This window comes from Marmota marmota, unplaced genomic scaffold (assembly GCF_001458135.2).
Source record: "Marmota marmota marmota unplaced genomic scaffold, marMar, whole genome shotgun sequence".
Taxonomy (NCBI): domain Eukaryota; kingdom Metazoa; phylum Chordata; class Mammalia; order Rodentia; family Sciuridae; genus Marmota; species Marmota marmota.
The window spans coordinates 31,303,045-31,330,040 of record NW_026000240.1 but is presented as its reverse complement, the minus strand read 5'-3'; the positions used below and the strand labels follow the sequence as shown (position 1 = coordinate 31,330,040).

At 39.1% G+C, this 26,996-nt stretch overlaps 1 protein-coding gene and 1 pseudogene across 2 annotated transcripts in view; one reads left to right on the top strand and one right to left on the bottom strand.

Annotated features, from left to right (window-relative positions):
• The window catches only part of Cpne4 (copine 4), a 470,863-nt gene that overhangs the window by 186,402 nt on the left and 257,465 nt on the right, over window positions 1–26,996 (bottom strand). The gene's annotated exons all lie outside the window — the stretch shown is intronic.
• LOC125613677 lies at window positions 13,942–14,025 on the top strand (annotated as a pseudogene).

The following is a 26,996-nucleotide window of genomic DNA, read 5'->3' as shown; positions in this document are numbered from 1 at the left end:
AGCCATAAATCTGAGAGCTGCTTTATAGGGAGACACAATAAGTTTGACAAGTTTCTTAATATTCAGATGCCGGGCATCAGATCTAGTCAGAATTTGCACATTCATAGTGTTGATTGCTTCCTTTGTGTGTTTTGTAATGGGAATTGTTACATACAGAGGCCACACGTCCACCTCATTATGTTATTATCGAATAAATCATATTAGGATCATCTGCCCCATTATATTCAGCTGGAGAGTGACACGGTTGCTCGTAGTCTCAAGCGATTTCCACCAGAGACTCTCTAATCTAATCTCAAAGTGCAAAACTCCGTTGGCACATCCAAGAGGAATTCTTGGTGGTATGCGTCTATAAAGTCTCCACTGCCTTCTGAGAGAACTTCAATAAACTCATCTAAGTCCTCTTGACCCAATTATGATGCCACCAGGAATGCAAACAAGGGCACTGTACCTTGTGCCACGTGTTATGCTAGGCTTTGTGGGTGGCTACAGACAGGGGGTAAGAAAGGACAAAAAGCTTTGGCATTTAAAACACTTTACATCTCATTCGCCAAACACAAGAAGCGTTGGTGTAGTCTTAGTGATTGGGTTCTCAAATCCTCATTTGTGCTGAAGTGTTAATGAGCTCAAAAAATTAACGGCCTTATACTTTACCCACTCAATAGCCCCTCATCGGATGCTGAGAAAAGGCAAAGTTTTTCTGAAGAGGATCTGTTCTTCTTAGTTCAAACTTCTATTTATGAAATCGAAAGCTTCAGGGTCCACCCTATTCTCACAAGAGCCCACCCAGACAAAGATCTCACTCTCCAGCGCCAGAATCGGAGAGGACCATCATCATAAGGTAGAGCTTCTTTTCCTTTGCACCTGCTCATTCCAAAATGCCTCCCCCTAGAAAACTGAATTCCATTTTCACCACCCCTTGCTCTGGAAAAATAATACAAGGGGGAGAAATGAATGACAGTAGAGGGGGTAGAGAGAGAAAAGGGGAGGGGAGGGGAGGGGGGATAGTAGAGGATAGGAAAGGCAGCAGAACACAACAGACACTAGTATGGCAATATGTAAATCAATGGATGTGTAACTGATGTGATTCTGCAATCTGTATATGGGGTAAAAATGGGAGTTCATAACCCACTTGAATCAAAGTGTGAAATATGATATATCAAGAAATATGTAATGTTTTGAATAACCAACAATAAAAAAATAAAAAAAAATAATTATACTATCAAAAAAAAAAAAAGAAAAGAAAAGGCAAACAGGTCAAGGCAGTGGATCGGCCTCGGTGGCCAGGTTTGGTTTGGAGATTGAAAGAGGGGACAATGTTAGTGGAGAGAGCCAGCCTTCAGGGACCCCTATTGGACACTGAGCTGTCAGTAATGGTTCTCAGGGATTTAGTGAGTTAATAGCAAAGGGTCTGAGTTTTAGGGGTCAGAATCAGGAGCTGAAGCATGCCTAACCCAAAGAGAGATTGAGATTAAGCAGGTTGGGCTACCAATGGATAGTTACATGATGGAGATTCCGGCAAGTAGGAAGAGACAAGAAAGAAGGAGGAAATAAATCAGAAATGATAGTCTTAGCCCAGGTTAGAGGACAGTAAGGATCAGGTCAGATGAATGCTAAGAGGCCACTGAGTTTGGCAGGACCTACGTGCAACAGGACCTCAGAGCCTGAGTAGGTTTGTATCAGGGTCTGTTTGATGCCCCACAACTCTCTGCCAAGGAGAACCTCAGAAGGATCTTTACTATGAACCCAGTCTTCCTCATAAAGCAAATGAACATGGAACTCTTAACTCAAGCAAAAAAAGAAGATGGATTAGATCCCTAAGAAATTATTCTATAAGGAAAAGAAAAAGCAAGATGGGGGAGAAAATGTGAAACTGTGATCCAGGATCGATATTGTTGTATCTGTTGGGCTACACCAACTGCATTGTATTGCTGAAATAAAGAATAGAGATTGTATAAGGGCTTAAGGAAAGCTTCTAAGCTCTTTAAAACATATCCATAGGGAAGTTCTTTAAAGAAGTGATTAGCATGGATGAGAAATAAGAAAACTTCAGGACCATCCCTCCTGCCAATGTAAATAAATCTTTAATTCACCTCACTAGCTAATGACAATACTTTGGAATCCCTTAAGTGGTGCAGAGGGCAGAAGGTCATTGATACCATGACAGTATCAGGCATCCATTTCACAGGACAGACTCCAGAGAGCTTTGCCCCTTCTAAAATAGTATTTCCTCTATCATAAAGAAAATGCCCTGGTACTGTGACCTGCTATGATACCCACTCATCCATGAATATTACTAACATCTTTGATGTATCTTGGTCAGAATGCAATTAGTGTGGATTTCTTCCTAAGGGGTCAATCCCATTGATGCTGGAACTGCCATCATAGCTATTAACTCAACAGCAATTTCACCAAAGTGAAATGCACGATAACAAGGCCTGCCTAAGTTATGACTGTAGAGTGTCTGGATGATGAGAGGAAAGGAGACTGACATTTTTTTTTTTTTTGAGACATTATTTCAGATTTTTGTAACTTAATCTTCATAGAATCTCCATTAAGGTGGCCATTCTTGCAACTACTTCATAAATAAAGGCAAAGCGGCTCAGGGAGGGATTATAGGTCACTGTGGGTATGTCCTTGAAGGGCATAATCTGTGTCTGAACCCTGCTTATCTCTTCCAGCTCTGCTCTACTATATGCTCCCTGCCATGATGTTCTGCATTGTCACAGACCCATAGAAATGGAGCCAAGCAACTACGGACTGAAATCTCTGAAACCATGAGCAAAAATCAATCTTTTTCTCCTTTAAGTTGTTTTTCTCATGTATTTTGTCACAGTAATGGAAAGCTGACTATCACAGTGGCCACCTTACCTCCAAATGTGCCTTCTTCCATTTAATTTCTCCACATCACCTGAGTCACCCTCCAAGTGTGGAGTACATGCCCATTTGCTTTTTTCATGGGGTGGGATAAATCATTTTCCTTATGATATTAAGGAAAGCGAAGCTTCAGAAGTTCTCATTTGCTGAATAATCAGAAGCATCACACCCAGGAGAGCTTAAATATGTGACTTTTTAATTTTTTTTTTACTTTTAAAAGGGCAATTTGGAAATATGCAATTATAGCACCCCTTCTTCACAAATGGAAATGACCAGTTGTGTTTGGTCTGATGTCTTGGTGGGGGTGGGGGATGATTGGATTAAAGTGATGGTGTGTGAGACGGGGCATGTGAGCTTAGTCAAAGCAAGAAAAGGAGAATCAAGAGGATGAGGTAATTGTCTTAGTACCTTCCTTACTGAGATGATGCCTAGGTAATTTCACTCTGGGATAGAGGCTGGGTTTGAGTGAGGATAGAATTGTTAAGCCTGAGACCTGGAGTAAGACTTGCTTCTTTCCCCCAAAACAGAGGGAATAGTGAGGAAGAGGAAGATAGGGAAAGGAAGGAATAGTGTATGAACTAAGGAAAGGCCTCTTTTGCCTCATTTCCTACCCCAACTTTTAATCATGTTACTTACCAAAGTCATAAAACACTTGAGAAAAATGTAAATTTTTTCTAATTAAAATTCATGAAGAGGCTGAGCATATTGCCTAGAATGACAGATGGGTGGTATAGGAAAAAAGATTGGCAGGGTGGAACAGGGGGTGGGTCACAGAGGCAGAGATCCATAAGAAAGTATGCTTCTGAAAACTTTTATCACTTGGCAGGTGGTGAGGAGGGCTCTGGACTCCCGCAGGCCATGAGAAGATCTGGGTCATTTTTAACCAGACACCTGAGGCAGGTAACACCTGCGCTTAGGATCTTATACAAGTCTGTGCTCTTGCTGTTTCTCATTCCACTTGCTCTTCTTGGGACCCTAGAACTTTCACCCTCCACCCCACCTTACCTGATGTCTCAGGTTAACTTTCCATAACACTGTGAAGAGAAAAAAAAAAAAACAAATACAGAGTTCTGTAGCCCAAAGGAGATGAAAAGCTGCATAAACATTGCTTTAATGCTCAACTGAACAAATAAGGAGGCTTTTTTTATTTTTTGAGCAGAAATAAATGATTGAATTAATTTTTATACTCCATCAATTAGGGAGCAAAGATGATAGTATCTAAATGCAGCTTCCCTGCTTGGTGGAACAGAAGTGGTGTGATCCATCATGATACCCATTTTATGAAGGATTTTTCTAGCAACTCTTGTGCTCACTTCAAAAGGGAACTTATATTTAACATCAATGACTCCTGCCCCTTCCATCAAATCCTCATTCTCCCGCTTTGGTTAAATTTGCTACTCATTCTTAGGAAGGAAAGGTTTAGTTGGCTTGAAGTTGCCCTTTCTCTTAGTAGGCTGAATAGTAAGGGATATCCAAGAAGACAGTATCTAAATCTATTTTATAACCTTTCTAAAATCCATTTAAGTACACCTAAGTGCACACTCAAATTAATAGCTACTCATTACTTTCCAGGTTCCATACTACATATTTTATATACCTGAGCTCATTCAATCATCCCAAGAGCCCCCAATGAAGGTAATTTTATTCCTAACTTGCAGATGAAGAAATTAGGGTCACAGTGCTTCACATACCCAGTTCATTCATTCATTTGTTCTTTCAATAACTGTTTATAGAGTGTCTACTATGTGTCATGCACCTGTCTTGTTGCTGAAGACACAACAGTAAATATAATAGTAAAAGTCTCTAGATTCATAGAATTGATATCTGAGGGTGATGCAGACAGTGGATGAAACATGTAAGATACACGATATGTTAACCAATCACATTATTATAGAGAAAAATAAGGCAAGAATAGGGAATAGAAAGCATTGAAGAGATCACAATTTTATATAGGATAGACAGGGAAGAACTTACTGAGACACGTAGTGAGTTAAAGATTGTTCAAATTCTTGGACACTCCTGTCAAAAGAAGGGGTCTATTTATACCTTTTCCCTTGTATCTGGGTTGTTCGGTGTCTTCTTTGGCCAGAAATTATGCTATGAATATTTGTAGGTCTGGTTTTAAGAGGACTGGGAACTTCCACTTTGGTGTCTCAGAGTTCAGTAAGTATGAATGATGGTAGGGATACATATTATTTCATAGAGCTGCCAAACCAGAAGTTTTATTACTTTAAGGAAGCCCAAGCTGCACACAAAGAGAAGTATACAGAGAGGGAGAGAAAGAGAATGAGCCCCAGCCAGGCTGACCTCTGTTCAAGCCATCCCAGCTGACGCCCTAGACATCAGGACCAAAAGACAGGTTGTCCTCTCCGTATCCTGTTTGGTTTCCTGACCCACAGAATGTCAAGCTATAACAATAATAAATTACTATTTAAAGCACTGATTTCTGAGGCAGCTCATCACATGGTGACAGATAACCAGAAGAAAAGGTAGACTGACGAGATGCATGTTCTAACTTTTTTCCTCAGGGATTAACAACTTCATAGGCATGTGAGCCGTAGGCGTTAATCAGAAAAGACAGCTAACATCTGGATGGTGTTAAGCAAGAACTAGATAACAACTCCTAGAAATGAAAAAAAGGTCTGATACGTACAGCTTCATTCCTCTTTGCAGGAAATCTCAGGTCATGAATGAAAACTCAAATGGTTTCCCCCTTATTTGGCACATACACATTATTTTTTCCTTGACTAAGTTATAAAGATGCAAAGGTTTATTAAGGCCTTTTTTTTTTGTCATTACAGTTAAAGCTTGTATAAGTCAAAGCAGGAAAAAGGTCAGAGTCACACAGAAGTGGCTAGGCCAACCCCATTGAGTTCCTATGAGGAAGGAGGTAAGAAAGGAAAGGATGTATATATAACAAAATGGTTTTGTTTAGGGAAAAAAAATAACAATTGATTCTATATAGGATGTGACCATTTAGGATCTCCTTTAGAAAGAATAACATATATTTACCCAAGAAGTTCTGGGTTGTTGCATGTGTCTTTAAGGATGATAAAACTACCAGCACTTGATTCTCTTGTACAATGCATTTCTCCCCTTTAAACAGGACATGTAATAAAGTATCATGCTGAATGTGATTTAGAAACTGACTTAATAACATGATAACATGAAACAAAGCAACCTTTGTTTGATGGAGCTGGTCTGCAGTCCATATCTTTCAAGGGCCGGTTGTGATAAACCTGTCCAGGGCTCACTGTGCTTATGTGTACTTATCATAAATTGAGTTGTCATTCCCCCAAATCTTCCATTTATTTCTGAAGATGTCTCATCATAATTTAGCTCAAGGTAATGATAACCCTAAATGCAATATTACCGGTTATTATTTCTCACTTTTAAGTAGCACCTAAGTGGCTGATGCTCTCTGGTATAAAGTCCTAGCCTGGCTAATGAGGAGATTTTGATAGCAAGTACAAGGAGGCCACAGGAAATTGTGCCTCTGGCTCTCTGATCAAATCATGTTTACCTCTGAGACTTTGCCTGTCTCCGGCAGGCAAACGACCTAAAGGAAATGATTTGCTAACATCAAGGAAGAACTAAGTGCTTGCCTACCGTGCATATGGGCTATATTTTTTGGAGGAAAAATCTAGCAATATGGAACAGAAACCTCAACCACTGTATGTGCTCTTCAATTTAATATGATGGAATTTTGCTTAAGAAATGTTCAAAGCAGGACATTTTCTGGGATATAAAAAAGGAAACAACTGAAATGACCAACAATATGGAATTGATGAAATAAGGATGGTACATGCAGTATTGTTCCTAGCAGAAACTCACATGGTACATATAATGTGCCAGACTCTCTAAAAATTACCAATTTTAATTTATTTAATCTTTATGACAACCGTATGAAGCAACATTGTATGTTCCCTGTTTCACAGAAGAGTAAATAAATCACAAGGATTCAGTGATTTTTTTTTAACCCAATGTCACATGGCTTCTGCAGAACTGACCTGGTGTTTGACCAGGCATTTCTGCTGTGTCACACCAGTCAAATAATATTTAGTAAGTATGAATGATGATAGGAATACATATTATTTCATAGAAAAATGTCCAAAATTTTAGGTGAATGAAAAAGCAGATTTTAAAACAGGTTGAAGAGTTTGACCCTGGCTGGTGTTTTTTTGTTTGTTTGTTTGTTTGTTTTGGTACTAGGGGTTTGGTATTCTACCAATGAGCTATATCCTTAGCCGTTTTAATTTTTTATTTTGAGACTGGGTCTCAGTTGCTTAGGGCTTCCCTAGGTTGCTGGCCTCAAATTTGCAATCGTCCTTCCTCAGACCCTTGAGTGACCATAGTTTTATAGGAAAAAAAAAAAGAATATATTTCTTGAAAGAAAAATTTAAAGTTCTGTCAAGAGATATCAAACTATTATAGATATATTAACTAATAACAGTTATTATTTCAGGTTAGCATCTTTAGATGCTTCTGACTTGGTTTTTGCCCATCTCTTAGTTCTAATCCTGTTACAAAGACCATGTATTCAAATTTTAAAACTCCTTAGAAATCAAAGTAGAAATTAAATACGAGAAATAATATAATTATACACACAGATGTACACTCATATAGTTGGAACCATCAAATCTAATGCGAGTCACATCATGGTGAAAATAGTACATTTCTGCCTTGCTGCCACCAGTATAAATTTCTACAATCCTCTAGAGAAAGTGATCTGGCAATATAAAGCAGGAGCCAGGGAAATGTTCATGTTCTACTATCCTGTAGTCCCACTTCTGGAAATCATCCTGTGATCCAAATTCAAAAAGAAGAAAACTGCCACGTGTTTGGTAAGAACTACAGAACTGAAATACTTGCTCATGAACATGCTCATGAGAGACTGGGAAGGTTACCAGAGTTCCCATTTGTACAGCCGTCACTAGACTCAGGAGGAAATCAGTGATTATGGACACGTCGAAGAGCTCTGAGATCGCTCAACCAAGGCCTCATGTCAGTGTCCTGGGAATCACTTCAGCCAGTTTATGCACCCGGGAAAATGTAGAGGAGATCTAAATTCAGGACAGCAGCAGTCTGAATGAGGGAGATGCTTTGTGTCATCATTATTTTCAAGCTTCTAGCATAAGGGCCTGTGTAAAGAGGAAAGACTAAACCAAATCAGAGTTGTGACACCAGGTCATTGTGAGAGAATAAGGAATCAGGACTTCCTCCCTATTGGGGAACTCATGTGGATTCATGGAAAAAGAGCTCCTTCCTCCTAGTAACAACAACAACAAAATATATATATTATATAAAATATTATATAATATTAATATATAACATATATTAATTATATATAATATTATAATATTATATATTATATATAATATTTTCTTTCTCTATGACAAATAATTCCGGGACCAAGGATTTTCTTCTGCTTTTGAATAAGCAAAAGGAATTTATTAAGAACTCTAGGAAATTCTTGCACTGGAAGACAAGTCCCTGAACTGACCTAACAGTTTATTTAGGAAAACTAATGGCTTGCTTTAGACCACTCTCTATACTGTGTCCACCAGTAAAAAGCTATTATATCATAAACTCTCCCAACCTGTTCCCTGCTTTGTGAGACCTACCTTAAATCACCTAGTCTGGACCCTGACACCTTTCAAAGGTCCTCCCTTCACTCCCCTGTCCAAGTCACTGAGGGGACTCTGTCCAGGTGCATTCTCCCCCACTGCAGCAAGTGTGATTAGCTTTGCTTCATCAGTGGGCTTCTGGTGGTCTTCTGGAGAGGACACAGCTGACTTCTGTTTGACTAAGGAACAGGAGAAGACATGGGAAGAGACTTGGTAGAAATGATCTTGCTGAGGCTGAAGCAAACCTGTGAAGAATAGCAAGGCAGCAAGAAGAATAACTACGAGAAAGAAGTGCTGAAGGCATCTGAGGGTGAAGAAGCCTCATCACCTCACTTGTACCGTGTGGATATAGTTTAATAGGTTTCCCCCAAAGGTTCATGAGTTAGAAGCTTGGCTCCCATACGGTGGTGGGAGGTGGAGTGGATGCTTTAAGAAGTGTGGCTGAGTGGGAGGCCTGCAGGAAATGGGAGCCATTGGAAGGGACAGTGGAATGTCAGCCTTTCTCACTTCCTGTTTGACAATGTGCAAGTACTCCCACCTTTGACATCCATCATGAGGGGGTACACTTGGGGAGTTGGGCCCTTGCAAAAGCCTGTGCCATGTGTCTGGACTTTCAGCCTCTGAAACTGTGAGCTAAATAAACCTCTTTTCTTTATAAAGTTGGCCTGCTTCAGGAGTTTCATTGTAATAATGGAAAACTGACTAATACACCGACTGCTGAAATCAAAGGGTATACGGAAACCCTTATGGACACTCAAGTGGTTCTGGTAGTAGCAGCTCCAGAATTCTCAAGCCCCAGGGTGGCCAAGGAGAATGAGTCCTATAGGGCTTATTATGATAGGAAAAGGTGGGTCTTGGTAGCTTTGGGTCTCAGGGAGTTCATTTGCTTGGGCTCAGAGCTACACTGTGGTTCAGAGGATGATCTTTGGTGTTAGCTTGCCTGCATTTGGATCCTGGCCCTGCCACTTACTAGTTGTGTGGCTTTGGGCAAGCTCCCCAATCTAGGTCCGATTATACCAAGTCTCAATTTTCTCATCAATAAAATTAAATTACCAATAATAATACCTACTTTGCAGCACTGTTTTGAGGATTAAATAATGCAGTTGACGCAGTATCTGACACATGGTCAGTACTCAAGAAGTTTTGGCTTTTATTTATTATTAGTACATTATGATTATAAATTCCCCTGGTGGAATTCTTCCAGAACTCTAGAAGGGAAATAAACTTGGAACTTTAGTCAAAGATACTCATTATGGTATTATTTATAACATCAAACATTTTAGAAATAAGCCACGGGGTTGGTAAATTTGTAACATTTGCCAATTTTCATGCATAAATATCCCCATCGTAGCCAATTTCCAGATACTAATTTGAAGCCACTGAACTTGGAGTAGGGAAGAGAAATACATTCTTGGCTCCCAAGAGCTGGTACAAGCTGGCTTGAGCATGCTACTAGGAAGAGACTTAACTATTTGCCAAAAGCAGAATGATGGGTAGAATGTCCTTTGATGACATAATGTGATGCTATGAAAACTAGAATTGTAAAGACTAGAAAACTTAAAATAATAGAAAACTCATATCATGATGAACCCTTTTCCATTTTGCTGATTTTCTATATCCGTGATCCATTTCACGATTGCTGTTGATGTTCTCTCCCTCCATCTCTTTCTCTCTCTCCCTCCCACCCAACTCTCTTTCCTATCCCAGAAAGCTGTTAATATATCCAAGATGCTGTTTGAAACTCAGGATAAATGGCACACCAAATGCTGCTAACACTGGGTTGGGGACAGGAAAGGAGGAGTGCAAAGTGAAAACAGTCGGATTTGTTGTTGAAGCAGAGCTGCAAGTGAAATTTCCCCCTCACTTGGATGCCTGTTGATGTTGTATGCAAAATAAATCATAACAGAAGCATTCAATTAGAATCTAAACTTGGGCATTAATGCCTGTGTGCAAGGAAGAGGAAAAGTTTCTCTCTGTTCTGTTTTGGTCTTTGGTCTGTAACTGATGTGTAACATTCTGATTATGGGGTAGAGCAGGCTCACAGAGTGGGAGGTACTAAGTGTGAGTATGTGTGTGTTGAAGAGAAAACATCAAACAACTACAGGATCTATGGGAATAGCAGAGACAAGAACTAGTGGATTCCTAAAACAGTGGACTTCCTGGCTTCTCCCTCTTTTAACCCCTCTAATACTATTTTTTTTTTCTTGTAATGACTTTTCCCGTCTACCCAGACCACCTCCCAAGAACATGCAAATGCCAAAAGCCATTCTCCTTCTTCATTCATGATGTGACTCTTCTGAGCCCCAGAAGGAACGAATCCCTCACCATAATGTAGAAGTTCCCTCCCTCCACAGCCTTCTCAAACTACAACCTTCGGGACTATTGAGGAACCTAAAATACCTCACCTCACACCCCTTGTCCTCTTCCAGATCTCTGACAGAGAGGGTCTACTCCATCTCTTCTCACCAGGAACTAGCCAGATATGATGATGTCGCCCCAACTCATTATACCCTTTTCAGAGTCTGGGATGAAATATATGGATAGTAGGCCCCAGGGGACTTCCCTTACTGTCCCCCTACCTGTCCTCTTATCCTGCTGTAAATGAGCCAGCAACCCAAACTCCTCCCATGACCTGGCCCTGCTAAACCCTATAAAACCCAGGCCCTTGTTACAGCCTGCCGTCATTTCCCTCTTGAAAACGTGCCCCTCCGTTGCTTAGTAAAGCATGGCTGGTCCACTGGGGTCTGCCTTCATTTTCTCTTTCTTTTTCTAATCTCTTTCATGTGCATTCACAGAACCTACAGTGTACTGTGTTTAGATATCTAGGAGAAGGTCTTTCATCACTTTGGTTTACTCTGCATCCAGGAGTAGTAAACCACATTACAACATTTATATCTTATGTTTAGAGCTGGCCCCTTTAAAAAAAAAACTGAAGAGAAAGCATATCAGACTGCTTTCCAAACAAACAGGATTCAATACGAAAGACTGGACCTGTCTGAGCCCCCTGAATGGCATTTTGGGTATTTTTTTAAAAATATATATCAACAGTCCAGTTGGCTCCCTTTAGTCTGGGTGGGGCACTGATGGGGGGTGTCAGGGAGGTAGCTAGGACCATTTTCCCTTTTGGGCAAGCAGACAGCACTGCCTGTTTTGTCATACATGAAAATTAAAAAAGAAAAAAGTCACAGTCACATTTTTTTGTCTCTGTTGTATCAGCAAATATTTCTTCAAAACAACAACTTCAGATGCAATCTGCCTAACCAAAACAAGATAGCTTAGGGCTAGAAAGATTTTAATTTCCCAAATCCTCTGTCCCTAAACACCCACACTCAGGTTTCATGTTTTTCGTTTTTGTTTTTAGGAGAAATGGGTTTCTAGGGTCTGTATCTCAAAAGCCAAGTACCCTTAGTGAACAGATCCAGTACCCTAGTATTCTATCTGGAATCCAAGTATCTCGCTTAGGATCTGGGTCTCAGGCTTTTTGATACCTTGCTGCTGTATTTCTTCATTCAAGTCTAGCTCAAAGGAACAGAGGAGAAAAGAAATGTCCCTGGATGCAGCCATGTGCTGGGGTCCAAATGTTTGGTGGAGGAGGAGCCGAGATTTATTGCAATCAGGCTTAGTCAACTTTTCATGAACCCAAAGTTTTACTGCTCTCTTGCTCCTACCATATCTGCAAAAAACTAAGAGCTTGTTTTCAGGAACGTTAGCACCCACTCATCCTAGAACCAATTCTGATTCCTGGTGGCTTGTACAGGTCACCAAAGATGCCCAGAAAGAGAGATTTTTGTCAGAGCCTAAGAAGTTCAATTTCTCACGTTGCAAGGAGAGAGAGAGAGAGAGAGAGAGAGAGAGAGAGAGAGAGAGAGAGAGAGAGAGAAATGAAAACAGACCCCTAGGCAGGCTAAACTGGAGACACCAGAGATATGAAAAAAAATCCTATTATAAATGTAATATCTTGAGCCCAGATGAACCCTTCTATTGGGATAGAAATTGAATCAGAGATCCTCTGTTGTGTAAATGCCCTTCATGTTGCTCTTTTCTTTCCAACCAGTGCTGTTTTTGTATCAAATCTCTCAATTAAAAAAAATTTTTTTTGCAGCACTTAAAAGATCTTACACTGGCTGAAATGTGGCTAGTACTGTGCAAAATCTGATTTTATCAGAAGGATCCCATGAGATGTTTGCTGAACAACTCCATCTCAGGCAAGATGGGAATGGCTCCCTCTGATCAGCTGTTGGAAGGCTTCTGCTGTTGTGGTGACTTTGCCTTGTTTTTTATCGTCTGTTCCAGGAATTCAATGCCATTCTTCCCCACAGTGCAACCAGATTGGACATGAATACTGAATGAGACCCCTGGAAAGGGATTTAAAGCCCCCAATGAGGCCACAATTCAAGAGAAAGGCTACTTCCAACCCCCTCCAAGCCATTTTCTTATTCAAAGAAAATTGTAAGCGTGTTGCATCTTACCCACGCTAGAAAAAAGGATGTTTTGAATATTTCATAGCCCCAAGGACTAGACAAAAATTATTATAATTTACATTATAGTGTAATATTAAAACTGCTACTTGAGGGTGTGGATTTTCAAATGTCCAAGAGCCTTGATCCTCATCCAAGCTCACGTTCATCCTCTGGTGCTATGGGAAACCACTACATTCTCTTTCCTGTGCGATTTTCTAGTGCTATGGATTCCCCCGTGGTAGGTTAGATAACTTGGTTACTTCAGCTTCCCTCTCCTTGAATATGTATCATCAGAAGGAAAATTCAGAGACTAGGGTTTTGGAAACTCTAAAATCAATTTGCTACACAAGCAAAAATAGAGAACTACACGACTGGTGGTTATTTCCCTCTGGGTTGTGGGAAGATGTGAAAATAAAACTCCAGTGCCAGGTTCCCTTCCTCTGACAAACTGTGAGACATGGCCATCTGCAAGTGAGAGTGTATGCTTGCGAGAAGAATATATGTGTATTAAGTGGAACAGCGAACTTTATAAACAAGATGGGTGATTGGTCTGCACTGAAAAGGAAAGATTCAAATTCCATCCTATACATTGTTAAGGGGCTTAAACCTGGATTATGTTCAGAGAGAATTGAGTCTTTGAGACTCCAAGCCATGGTGAGGATAACCTGTCTGAGGAGGAGGAATAAGACCCTGCTCCTTAGGTGTTCATAAAAAAAGCTGAAAAACAAACAAAACCCCACACAGCAGGAAATACCATATATTGAAGGAACCTCTTTCTTTGCTCCCATCTTCTTAACTTTCCCCCTGAAAAGCAGTCTTCCAGAATTTACATGGTGACTTCAATATGGCAGCAAACCATTCTCCCTTCCCACTTTGAGTTGAACTCTCCCTCCCCACTTTGAGTTGGAAATATGCACATTATTTGTCTACCCTATCTTTGAAACAGCCCATTATAAAAATTCAAATAATTAGAATTACACATCGCTTCTCGGCCTTTTGGCTAAGATCAAGTGTAGAATTACATTATAAGATGAACATTGCTTTTTAAAATTTATTTATTTATTTATTTATTTATTTATTTATTTATTTATTTATTGGCTAAGAGGACCAAAACTAAGGCTTCAATTTTTTCTCAGAGTTAAATTGCTCTTGGCCTGGGCCCCTAAACACCCAAGAGAAGCCCACACAGTTTATAATACACCCCCTTCAGTAACAAAGCAAGAGCCTTAAGTCTTTAAGTAACTTCAAGTTATTCAATGTCTATAACATGAGGTTTTGTTTGCTTTCACAATATGATAATGCATTTTGTGCCCTGACCCAGGCAGCAGGTGGACTGACCTGCAGTTGTGGAGTTGCTAGTTTGTGTTAAAATGTATTGCAAATCTGAAAAGATTCCTGTTGTCCTGGAATTATTGAAAGCTGAGGACACAAATATCAAGTACCCCATATTTTAAAGGGCGGAGTAAAGGTGAGAAACAACCCCTTTGAGGATACAACCAGATCTATAATCATCACAGCCTCCAACAAAAGCTAAAAATTGGAGAGGAAGGAAGGGAAGGCCACAGAGCCCTGGAGTTGGACTTTCTGGTTAAGGGGGAGGATGCTCTGGTGACTTCCCATCCTCCTTCAGCAGGACAGACTCTGGCAGAGGAGCTGCAGGAGAGCTCTCAGCAGAGACTTGTGGGGCTGGTAGAAAGGGGAGAGAAGTATCATGATCTGCAGCTGAGCACCTGCCTATGCAGTGGGTCTTGCTAAGATTTCTTTGGTATCTATTTAAGCAGGAAAAAAAAAGAGAGTTAGAGGGGAATTAGGACATCAAGGACTTCTACCATTACATAAAAGATTGTGGCAAAAGTGAGGGACTGTCCTGTTGGCCAAGTGGCTGTCCTAGGGGGCAACCAGCATTCACCTTTCTTGTGTGTATCCCACCATTAGGGGTTAATACCTGGAGGAAGTAAAGTTGGGATGGTGGGTGGAGGGCTGGACTCCTCTATCCAGGGCACACAAACACCTGTAAGTGTGAAGAGGCAACATCTAGAGTAGATATTCTGAGATTTCTGCACGCCCCCCCACCACAACCAGGACCAGTTTAGGCTGTGTTCTTGCCACCAAACATTCTCATCTTGGCAAACCTCTCTGATCTGCCTACCTAACTGGGTTGAATTTTATGATTTGGATCCATGAATCTGAAATGCTACAGAATTCACATCACTCAAAAGCCAAGTATTGGAGTTGTCACCCTGAAAAATATGGAGGGGCCACATACTTTTCAAAAGTTGGTGTTCCATGTTATTGACCAAATCAGAATACACAAAAATCTGTTTATAAAAGTAATTGTTAAGCCAGGCACAGTAATGCATGCCTGTAATCCCAGTGGCTGGGGAGGCTGAGACAGGATCACGAGGTCAAAGCCAGCCTCAGCAATGGCGAGGTGCTAAGTAACTCAGTGAGATCCTGTCTCTATATAAAATACAAAATAGGGCTGGGCATGTGGCTCAGTGGTTGAGTGCCCCTGAGTTCAATCCCTGATACCCACCCCCCAAAAAAAAGAAATGGTTAAATGCAATGTCCAATAGCTATTACAGACCTTGATTATAATTCCTTATTTATATATGTGATCAAGATTTACCTCTACTGAGTTTTAAGCTCCATGAAAATGGGAAGTAGCCTGACTTCTGTATCCTAACACTATATCCTAATATCTAGTGAAGAGTCTGCCCCATAATAGATGCTCAATAAATATTTGTTGGAGAAACAATAAATAGACCTCTAAAATGTCAGAAATGGATGTGTGCATATTATAAGTATATAGCATGTATGTATGTATGTATGAATACCAGGGATGAAGAAATTTGGATCTGGATTCTACAACTCCAGAGCCCTGGAGTTGTAATCAGAACTAAAAATTGGAAAACTAAAAATTGGAAGCTCTCCAATTTTTAGTTTTTGTTGGAGACTGTGATGATTATAGATTTGGTTGTATCCTCAAAGGGGTTGCTTCTCACATTTACTTCTCCGTTTATAATACTTGATATTTGTGTCCTCAGCTTTCAATAATTCCAGGACAACATGCATCTATTGATTTTTCAAAATCTCCATTCTCATCCTAGGTTGATACTATCTGAACACGGCTTCATGTGCTCAGACTCCTGCTGCCTAGTTAGAGATGTGCATTGGTTTTATGTCATTTTTCCAGTACACGATCATTCTTTCCCATGGGCTTACAGTGAGTTCAGTCACTTCACAAGAGTTAGGGACCTTTTCTGAGCCACCACCAGCACTCCTCATCATCAGTAAGCACATGACCAGGCTTCAGATGGAGGGAGACCCCAGTGAAGTTCCCAGAAGGAGATGTCGTAGGAGGTTTGGTGGGTTTATTATCTCTCAAGTTTCCTTGTTCTACCATAGCAGTTCGGCCACTATAGGTAGCAACATCCCAGGGATTGGCCTGATCATCTTCACTGCAACTGAGAGGAAGAAATGACAAAGAAAAGAAGGATACTTGGCCCATTACCTACATCACACCAAGAAAGTGTACAGCATACAGTAGGTGCTCAACGGATGCATGTTATGTAAATAAATGGATGGAATACATTTTATTAAAGCTATTGCTGTTACCAAGGAGCTAGTGAGACCTCAAGCATCTGACAGAGGTTAAATGTGGTTGTAAAACCTCTGTCAGTGTCCACAGAGCATGTGAGCTAGGGAGTGACATCTCAACATTAGTCACATGTCAGGCAATTCCACATAGGGTTCCTCAACAGCCTTGGAATCACGAGATGCCTCTCTTCCTCTAGCAGATTCATCAGACAGCCACAAATGCCATAATTTCCCCCTGAAATAGAAATTATTGATGTGAAGTCACCTGGTTCTTCCACTCAGATTTGTGGAACACAGATGGCCTGATAATGCCCTGTCAGTCGAAAGGAATGAGCGCAGTGGGGGAGGATGTTTATCCCAGATCTCGCTGTGCGTGATGCATTAGGATGTTTCTTCCACTTGTGTTCCTGTTGGCAAATTACTTGTGATCTGTGGGCTTCATCATTCATGTGAGTGGGAAAGCCTGGACTCAGAGCTGCCTGGTGAGGCCAGGGCTGCCCTGGATTCATATGCTCCTGCACACACCAGGAACAGGCAACCAGGGAAGACAGCATTTCCTCAAGTGTCGACAAGTGATCCCTTGTCCAAAAGCTTATTTAATATTTTTAGGATATATTCACCCTTTTGGATCTAATACAGGGATAATTTTTGAAGAGTAGCTAGTAATTCTTAGGGAGTGCTAGAATCCAATGTAGACCCTTGACTCTTAATTTGGGAATCTCATAACCTGCCAATGCAGGGAGTACAGAATAGAAGAACAAGCCATGGTTTGCTAAGCCAGCATCTTAATTTGCATACAAAGATATATAGGGAACTTTAAGGAGGATTCCCTAGCTGTTGTCAGAAAGGACACACTTGCTCTCTTTTAATATACACATTAATGTTCATTTTTTAAAATGATAAATCAGCACATGATTATTAATGGTTTAGAAAAGAACAAAACGTGAAACAACAGTCACCCATGATCCAATCACGAACCCACAGCCACTGTAGTTTTTTGATATCTTTTATATCACCTATTTTATAAAATTCCCCTAACAAAAGAATGCTGTTGAGCTCTTGATTTGTTAAATTTATTTGTCTATTCTAATTTGTTATACATGAGAGTAGAATGCTTTTCAATTCATAGTATGCATATAGAGCACAATTTTTCATGTCTCTGGTTGTACACAAGGTAGAGTCACACCATTTGTGTCATCATACATGTTCTTAGGGTAACGATGTCCATCTCATTCCACCATCTTTCCTACCCCAAGACCCTCTTCCTCCCCACTCTACCCTTTCTCTATCTAACGTTTCTTCATTCCTCCCATACTCCTCCCCATCCCTATTATGGATTAGCATGCACGTATCAGAGAAAACACATGGCATTTGTTTTGGGGGGGATTGGCTTACTTCACTTAGCATTATCTTCTCCAACGCCATCCATTTACCTGCAAATGCCATGATTTTATTCTCTTTTTAATTTTGCTGAGTAATATTCCATTGCGTATATATACCACATTTTCTTATCCATCCATCTACTAAAGGGCATCTAGGTTGGTTCCACAATTTAGCTATTGTGAATTGTTCTGCTATAAACATTGATGTGGCTGCATACCATGTATACTGTTTTTAAGTCTTTTATATATAAACTGAGGAGTGGGATAGCTGGGTCAAATGGTGGTTCCATTCCAAGTTTTCCAAGGAATCTCCATACTTCTCTCCATATTGGTTGCACCAATTTGCAGTCCCACCAGCAATAATGAGTGTGCCTTTTTACCCACATACTCCCCAACATTTATTGTATTTGTGTTCTTAACAGCTGCCATTCTGACTGGAGTGAGATGAAATCATAGTTTTGATCTGCACTTCTCTATTGTTAGAGATGTTGAACATTTTTTCATATATTTGTTGATTGATTATATATTATCTTCTGAGAAGTGTCTGTTCAGTTCCTTGGCCCATTTATTGATTTGGTTATTTAGTTTTTTGGTATTAAGATTTTTGAGTTCTTTAAATATTCTAGAGATTAGTGCTCTATCTGATGTGCAGGTGGTAAAAATTTGCTCCCATTTTGTAGGCTCTCTATTCACCTCACTGATTGTTTCTTTTGCTGAGAAGAAGCTTTATAGTTTGAATTCATCCGATTTATTGATCCATGATTTTATTTCTTGCACTCTTGCAGTCTTATTAAGGAAGTCAGGGCCTAATTCGACATGATGAAGATTTGGGCCTATGTTTTCTTCTTCTATTAGACACAGGATCTCTGTTCTAGTACCTAAGTCCTTGATCTACTTTGAGTTTTGTGCACACTGAGAGATAGGGGCTTCATTTCATTTTGATGCATATGCATTTCCAGTTTTCCTATCACCATTTGTTGAAGAGGCTATCTTTTCTCTAATATATGTTTTTGACACCTTTGTCTAGTGTGGGCTTGTCTCTGTGTCCTCTGTTCTGTACCATTGGTCTACAAGTCTATTTTTGTGGCAATACCATGCCATTTTTGTTACCATTGCTCCGTAGTATAGTTTGAGGTCTGGTATAGTGATGCCTCCTGTTTCACTCTTGTTGCTAAAAATTGCTTTGGCTATTCTGGGTCTCTGATTTTTCCAGGTGAATTTCATGATTGCTTTTTCAATTTCTATGAGGAATGTCATTGGGATTTTTGATTGAAATTACATTAATCTGTATAGAGCTTTTGGAAGTCTGGTCATTTTGACAATATTAATTCTGCCTATCCAAGAACAAGGGAGATCTTTCCATCTTCTAAAGTCTTCTTTAATTTCTTTCTTTAGCATTCTGTAGTTTTCATTATAGAATTCTTTCACCTCTTTCATTAAGTTTATTTCCAAGTATTTTTTTTTTCAGGCTACTGTAAATGAGGTGGTTGCCCTAGTTTCTCTTTCAGAGGATTTGTCACTGATGTACAGAAGAACTACCTTTGATTTATGGGTGTTGATTTTATATCCTGCTAATTTGCTGAATTCATTTACTAGTTCTAGAAGTTTTCTGGTGGAATTTTTTTGATTCTCTAGATATAGAATCATGTCATCAACAAATAGTGATAGTTTGAGTTTTTCTTTCCCTATCTGTATTCTTTTAATTTCTTTCATCTGTCTAATTGCTCTGGCTAGTGTTTCAAGAACTATGTTAAATAGAAGTGGTGAAAGAGGGCATTCCTGTCTTGTTCTAGTTTTTAGAGGGAAAGCTTTCAATTTTTTTTTTCCATTTAGAATGATGTTAGCCTAGCTTTTACAATATTGAGATATGTTCCTGTTATCCCTAGTTTTTCTAGTGTTTTGATAATGAAGCGGTGCTGTATTTTGTCAAATGATTTTTCTGCATCTATTGAGATGATCGAATGATTCTTCTCTTTAAGTCTATTGATGTGATGAATTACATTTATTGATTTCCATATGTTGAAGCAAACTTGCATCCCTGGGATGAACCCCACGTGATCATGGTGCACTATCTTTTTGATATGTTTTTGTATTCAATTTGCCAGAATTTTACTGAGAATTTTTGCATCTATGTTCATTAGAGATATTGGTCTGAAGTTTTCTTTCTTTGATGGTCTTTGTCTGGTTTTGGAATCAGAGTAATATTGGCCTCATAGAATGAGTTTGGAAGTGCTCCCTTTTTTCTATTTTATAAAGTAATTTGAGCAGTATTGGTATTAGTTCTTCTTTGAAGGCATTATAGAACTCAGATGTGTATCCATCCAGTCCTGGGCTTTTCTTGGTTGGTAGGCTTCTGATGGTGTCTTCTATTTCATTGCTTGAAATTGATCTGTTTAACTTGTATATATGATCCTGATTCAGTTTGGGCAAATAATATGACTCTAGAAATTTGTTGATGCCTTTGATATTCTCTATTTTATTGGAGTACAAATTTTCAAAATGATTTCTAATTATCTTCTGTATTTCTGTAGTATCCACCATGATATTTCCTGTCTCATCACGGACGTTAGTAATTTGTTTTCCCTCTCCTTCTCTTCATTACCATGGCTAAGGGATTATCAATTTTATATATTTTTTCAAAGAACAAACTTTTTGTTTTGTCGATTTTTTCAGTTGTTCCTTTTTTAATTATTTTAATTATTTCCTGTCATCTACTGCTTTTAGTGTCTATTTGTTCTTTTTTTCTAGGACTTTGAGATGTAATATTAGGTCATTTATTTGTTGACTTTTTCTTCTTTTGAGGAATGAACTCCATGCAGTAAACTTTCCACAGCACTGCCTTCACAATGTCCCAGAGATTTTGATACGTTGTATCTGTGTTATCATTTATCTCTAAGAATGTTTTAATCTCCTCCTTGATGTGTTTTGCACTCATTGTTCATTCAATAGCATATTATTTAGTCTCCAGGTGTTGGAATAATTTTTATTTTATTTTATCTTGATTTCTAATTTCATTCCATTATGATCTGATAGAATAAAGGGTAGTATCTCTACTTTTTTTATTTGCTTAGAGTTATTTTGTGGCATGATACATGGTCTATTTTAGAGAAGGATCCATGCTCTGCTGAGAAGAAAGTGTATTCGCTCATTTATAGATGTCAGTTAAGTCTAAGTTATTGGTTGTATTATTAAGTTCTATAGTTTCTTTGTTCAGCTTTTTTTTTTTTTTTTTTTTTNCATCCAAACCATAACAATTTGCAATGCTTTTTTTTTTTTTTTTTTTGAAGATCTACCCATTGGTGAAAGAGGTGTGTTAAAGTCACCCAGAATTATTGTGTTATGGTCAATTTGACTCTTGAACTTGAGAAGAATTTGTTTGATGGACATAGCTGCTCCATTTTGGGGAGCATATATATTTATATTTGTTATGTCTTGTTGGTGTATGATTCCCTTGAGCAGTATGAAATGTCCTTATTTATCCCTTTTGATTAACTTTAGCTTGAAGTATACTTTATTTGATATGAGGATGGAAATCCCTGCTTGTTTCCACAGTTCATGTGGGTGATATGATTTTTCCAAACCTTTTACCTTCAGTCTATGGATGTCTTTCCTATGAGATGAGTCTCTTGGAGGCAGCATATTGTTGGGTCTTTTTTTTTTTTAATCCAATCTGCTAGTCTGCATCTTTTGATTAGTGAGTTTAGGCCATTAATATTCAGGGTTATTATTGAGACATGATTTGTATTTCAATATTTTTTTAAAAATTTTTGGTATTTAACTTGACTTGATTTATCTTTTGATGGGTTTTTCCTTTAGTGCAATATCTTCCTTTGTGGATTTTCATTGTTGTTTTTAGTTTCCTCCTCTTGGAATATTTTGCAGAGGATGTTCTGTAGTATAGGCTTTCTAGTTGTAAACTTTTTTTTTTAACTTTTGTTTATCATGGAAGGTTTTTATTTAATCATCAAATCTAAAGTTTAATTTTGCTTGACGTAAGATTCTTGGTTGGCATCCATTTTTCTTTCAGAGCTTGGTATATGTTGTTCCAGGATCTTCTAGCTTTCAGGGTCTGGGTTGAAAAATCTGCAGATATCCTAATTGGTTTCCCCCTATATGTAATCTGATTCCTTTTTCTTATGGCTTTTAATTCTCTCTTTATTATTCTGTATGCTAGGAATTTTCATTATAATGTGCCTAGGTGTAGATCTGTTGTGATTTTGTACATTTAGTGTCTTGTCAGCTTCTTGTATTTGATTTTCCAATTTATTCTTAATGTTTAGAAATTTTTCTGATATTATTTCATTGAATAGTATGTTTAGAACTCTATGCCATCCTCTATCCCAAAATTCTTATATTTGGTCTTTTTATGTTATCAAATAATTCTTGAATGTTCTGCTCATGGTTTATTACCATCTTCACTGTGTGATCAACATTCTTTTTTAAGATTATTATTATTATTATTATTTTTTGTCTGAGGTTCTATCTTCCAAGTGATCTAATCTGTTGGTAGTACTTTCTATTGAACTTTTAATTTGGTTTGTTGTTTCTTTCATTTTAGGGATTTCTTTTCTTTCTTTTCTTCTTTTTTTTTCAGAACCTCTATCTCCTATTGAAATAATCTTTTGTTTATGGTATTTGCTTATGTAGCTCTTTATCAAAATAATCTTTTGCTGCCTGTATTTGCTTTCTTATATCATCCTCTAATTAATTTTAATTAGGTACATCCTGAACTCCTTCTCTGTAATTTCTTCTGTTGTCCCGGCCATGGATTCTAATAATGTAGTTTATTTTGGTTTGTTTGGGACACTTTCTTCCCTTGTTTTTTCATGTTGTTTGTGTTTCTTCCCTCCTAGCACTGCAGATCCAAGGCATTACAGTTTTTACCTTATAGGCTTATAGTATCACTACAAGGTTCTAATACCTCTCCTTTAGATCCCAATACAAACAACATACAGCCTTAAATTAAATAGCTGCTATTAAGACATTTACGATTTTGTCACAATATGCAGAAATGGTGAGTTCAATTATTATCTACAATACAAACAGTAGTTTGCGACAGGATCTACAGTTTCTGATGGTGGAGAAAGAGAGAACTGGGGGTGAGGTGTAGGATGGGGTGTAGGAGGTGAGGACATAGAGTTATTAGATCTTAGGAAGCATGAAAGAGGAATATAAAGAAGTTGATTAGTAGCAGGAGAAGAGAGAGAAAGTGATTTGGGGGAGATAAGTAAGTGGGAAGACAATAGAGAGAATACAAAACCCAAACAAGCATAAATATTAAGAGAAATAAGAAATGTAAAAATAGGAGATAAAAGAATATACAACACAACTTTGTAATATACTATTCAGATGTCCCAGTCCTCAGTAGCCTAATTCATAAGAAGCACTTGGCTTTACAAATGTTGGGAATGTGAGGGCAGGAGGAGAGAGAGAGAAAAGCAAAAACAAACAAACAAACAAACAAACAAAAACAAAAAATCTAGATTCAAGGATTGTTTTTGTTGGACTTCAGTATCTTTCCTGCCTCCCTTCTCATCTAATAAGTGGGATCATCTGTTTGCTGGTATCTCCACTCTCAGGATGGTGAAGCTGATTAGGGTGGGAGGGTTGGTCTTGGGGGTGGAGCTCCTGGAGGTGGGGTAGAGCACCTGCCATCTGATAGGAGACTGCACCCCAAGGATCTCCTTTAGGACCCACCTGTGTGATGTGGGTGCCTGGTCTTATCTACTTATTTTGCCTGTAGACCTCACAATTTCTGGTCTCCAATTTAGTCTCTAAACTGTATCTCACTCACCCCATCCCTTTCTATTTCCCAATCAGGAACTCTCTCTACAGAGGTCTTGTAGGCTGCTCTCTGGGGTCTGTGCACCCATCATGGAGAGCTGTTTTGTATTGGGTGGTTCAAAATCAGGCTTTGGGAGCTATGGACTGGCCGTGTAGCTGCAAGCGCTGTGCAAGGTCAGTGGCTGCTGGGGAGAGGGGGGAGTTGGGACTTTAGGTACCTTGATATTACTTCTAGGCTCCAACCAGTGTCCCAAGCTGGAATTTGCCCCAACTAAAGATGGTGAGAAAAGTATCCCAAGATGGCCGTGGCTGCTTTCAATGATGGGGTGTGGGGTGGGGTGGGGCTGGACGGTGGTGTTGTTCAGATATGCAGCACTGTGGCATGCAGTGTTGTGGCTGGTGGCTGTCTCTAGACCCTGTGCAGTGCCTCAGGTGCAGGCCACCACGTGTAGGGGACTATGGTAGTGGTTGTAGTGTCCTAAGTTGGAGGCGACTAGGGGAGCCCCCCATTGGTAGATAGGGTTCACACGGGAGCAGAGGTTGGGATTCCTGTGCAGGTGGGTTGCCAGATGTCCTGCACAGGTACTGATGCTGGTGGTCTTCTCTTGATTTTAAATAGTTGTAAAATCTTGTGTTATGGTTTGGATACATGGTATCCCCCCAAAAAGCTTATGTGTGAGAAAATGGAAGAACATTTGGAGGTGAAATGACCAGATTATGACAGTTGGAAACTAATCAATAGCTTAATCTATTGATAATGGCTTAACCAGGTGGCAATTGCAGGCAGGTAGGGTGTGGCTAGGAGATGTAGGTCACAGGGGTCTCTGGGATATATATTTTTTCTTGGGGGAGGATCTCTGTCCCTGCTTCCTCTTGCCAGACCCTAAGCTGTTTTCCTCTGCCATGATGTTCTGTCTCATCTCAGGCCTGGAACTATGGGCCAGCCATGTAGCAACTGAGACCTCTGAAACTGTGATCCAAAATAAACTTTTCCTTCTATAATTGTTCTTGTCAGGGTTTGGGTCACAGCAATGCAAAAGCTGACTAAGATATCATCTTGCATCCTGTTTTCCTACTTCATGTTCTAATGTGAACATTTTAATTGACTGTGAACATTTTAAATATTTGAAATGGCTAAATAATATTCTGTTAAGTGGCTTAACCAAATTTACCTAGGCATTTTATATTGCTGGACATTTCTAGTCACTGATGACTCCTCTTTTAAAAGAACGGTGTGGTACATGCCCAGTATTTCTCCACATTTTGGGATTATTTCATTAGAAATGATTCTCTGAAGTATAATTATTGGCTCGTAAACATGTAGCCAACCTGCTTTCCAAATAGTCACACAGTCACCACAAGTGAACATGTTTATATCTCAACCTGAAAAAATATGGAAACTGAAGTCCTTCTACTTTCAAGAGTTGCACAGAAAAAAACAATATTTTTTCTTTTCTCCTCCCTTCCCCTTCCCCCTCCCCCTCCCACCCTCTTCTTTTTTCTTCTTTGTACCAGGGATTGAACCCAGGGGCACCTAACCACTGAGTCACATCCCCAGTCTAGAAATTTTTTTCCTTATAGTATTAATCAAGGAAGCTACCCTGGATAATTCACATCCAAATATATTTACTCAGAGTGTATTTTTCTTTCAAATGCAGAGAGAGAAATAAAATACCTTTGCTTGAAAAGCGATTGCCTCCAGTAATGAAGTACCCTGAATGAAATGGTTTACACTGAATATTTCTTGAAGTTTTTTTTTTTATTAAAATAAGGAATATTTGTAAAATCTCTGAAACAATGTTAGGGTAACTTTAGGATAATTCAGATTTCATGTGACTTTTAGTCTTTTAAGTGAGAGAAGTTTGTCAAATTTACAACTAATGGGGATCTTAAAAACATTTATAAGAGTGGTTCTCTAAATTCACAAAATTCAGAAACGCATATTGTGTTTCAGGATAAGTCCATTATACCATGACAACTTAAAGTCAGAACACATGGTCTCACCAGTGATCACGGCAGCATAAACAAACCTATCAGATGAAAATTGCCTGTTTGCTGATTGGATTTTTGTCCCTGAAACTAGTGGGGACATCTTTCAGATTAGTTTTTGTAGAGAAGCAGTTCATGAAGGATGGAACTGTACTAAACTTAATAAATTGGTAGTTCAGAGAACTACACTTGAGTTTGTTATTATGAGGTGAGAGGCTTCATTGGAGTTTGGATGGCAGAAGATAGCACACCTCACAAAAAAATATGCAGATGAATTCCATGCACAAAGACATATCCTTTACTTAGTCTCCTAGGAAATTCCAAACTTTATAAGGAAGATGACATCTAAAAATATCTCTTCTGAACATCTTGCTGACTTTATCTTGTATTGTTCTTTCATCAATCATGTGAGATAGGGTTTTGCTTTCCCTATTTTTCAGAGAAGGAAACTGAGGATGGGTATCACCAGATATTAGATTATTTGTCTAAGATATTCTTTTCTTCCACTTTTCTACCAGGGCTCCAGCTTTGTCCAGCAGGCAGGGTGGTCACAGAAAAGGATCCCCCTCCCAGACGTGAACCATGGGAATCACCAAATACTAATCTCATTCTTTGGTGAGTAATTGGTCCACAGGTGAGCCTTTATCTAGTTTCAGCCAAAAATACAGTGGGATCAGTCTATTGAGGAGCTTCTGCTCTGAGAAACACACACACACACACAATCAAATACAAAGGACCTGTTTTCTTCTGGTGGATGTAGGGGAGAATACAACACCGTGTGCTGTGACCGCCATCTCACTACCATGCAGAACCAGCCTGAATGTGAAAGCCATCACATCCTGGGTGGAGGAGCAAACAGATGAAGGTACTTTGGCTCACAGTAACATTAATAATTAATAAACACTTGAATATTCTATTACTTGCAGTCAAATCCATTCTGGCTGGGAGAGGAACCAAGATAAGATTTAAACCTAAGCCTGATGGACCACAAAGTCCATGAAATTACCAAGGCATGGTGGCCCCTGGAAACCCTTCTCTTTGGAGTTTGAGGGACAGCTACCAAGAATAGAGAGAAGCCAAGCTAGAGAAACCCTATGCCACCCTCCATTGTCCCCACCACTGCCACTGTCCCTGCTTCAACTCAAAGAGATTATGAGTTAGATAGTGCTCCTCAAATGCTTCTCTTGATTAAAAATAATAGAAAACCCACAGTGCTTTGAAAATTGATTTTTTTTTCATGTCAACTCTAAGCCAGTAGTTGTTTTTTTTTTTTTTTTTTT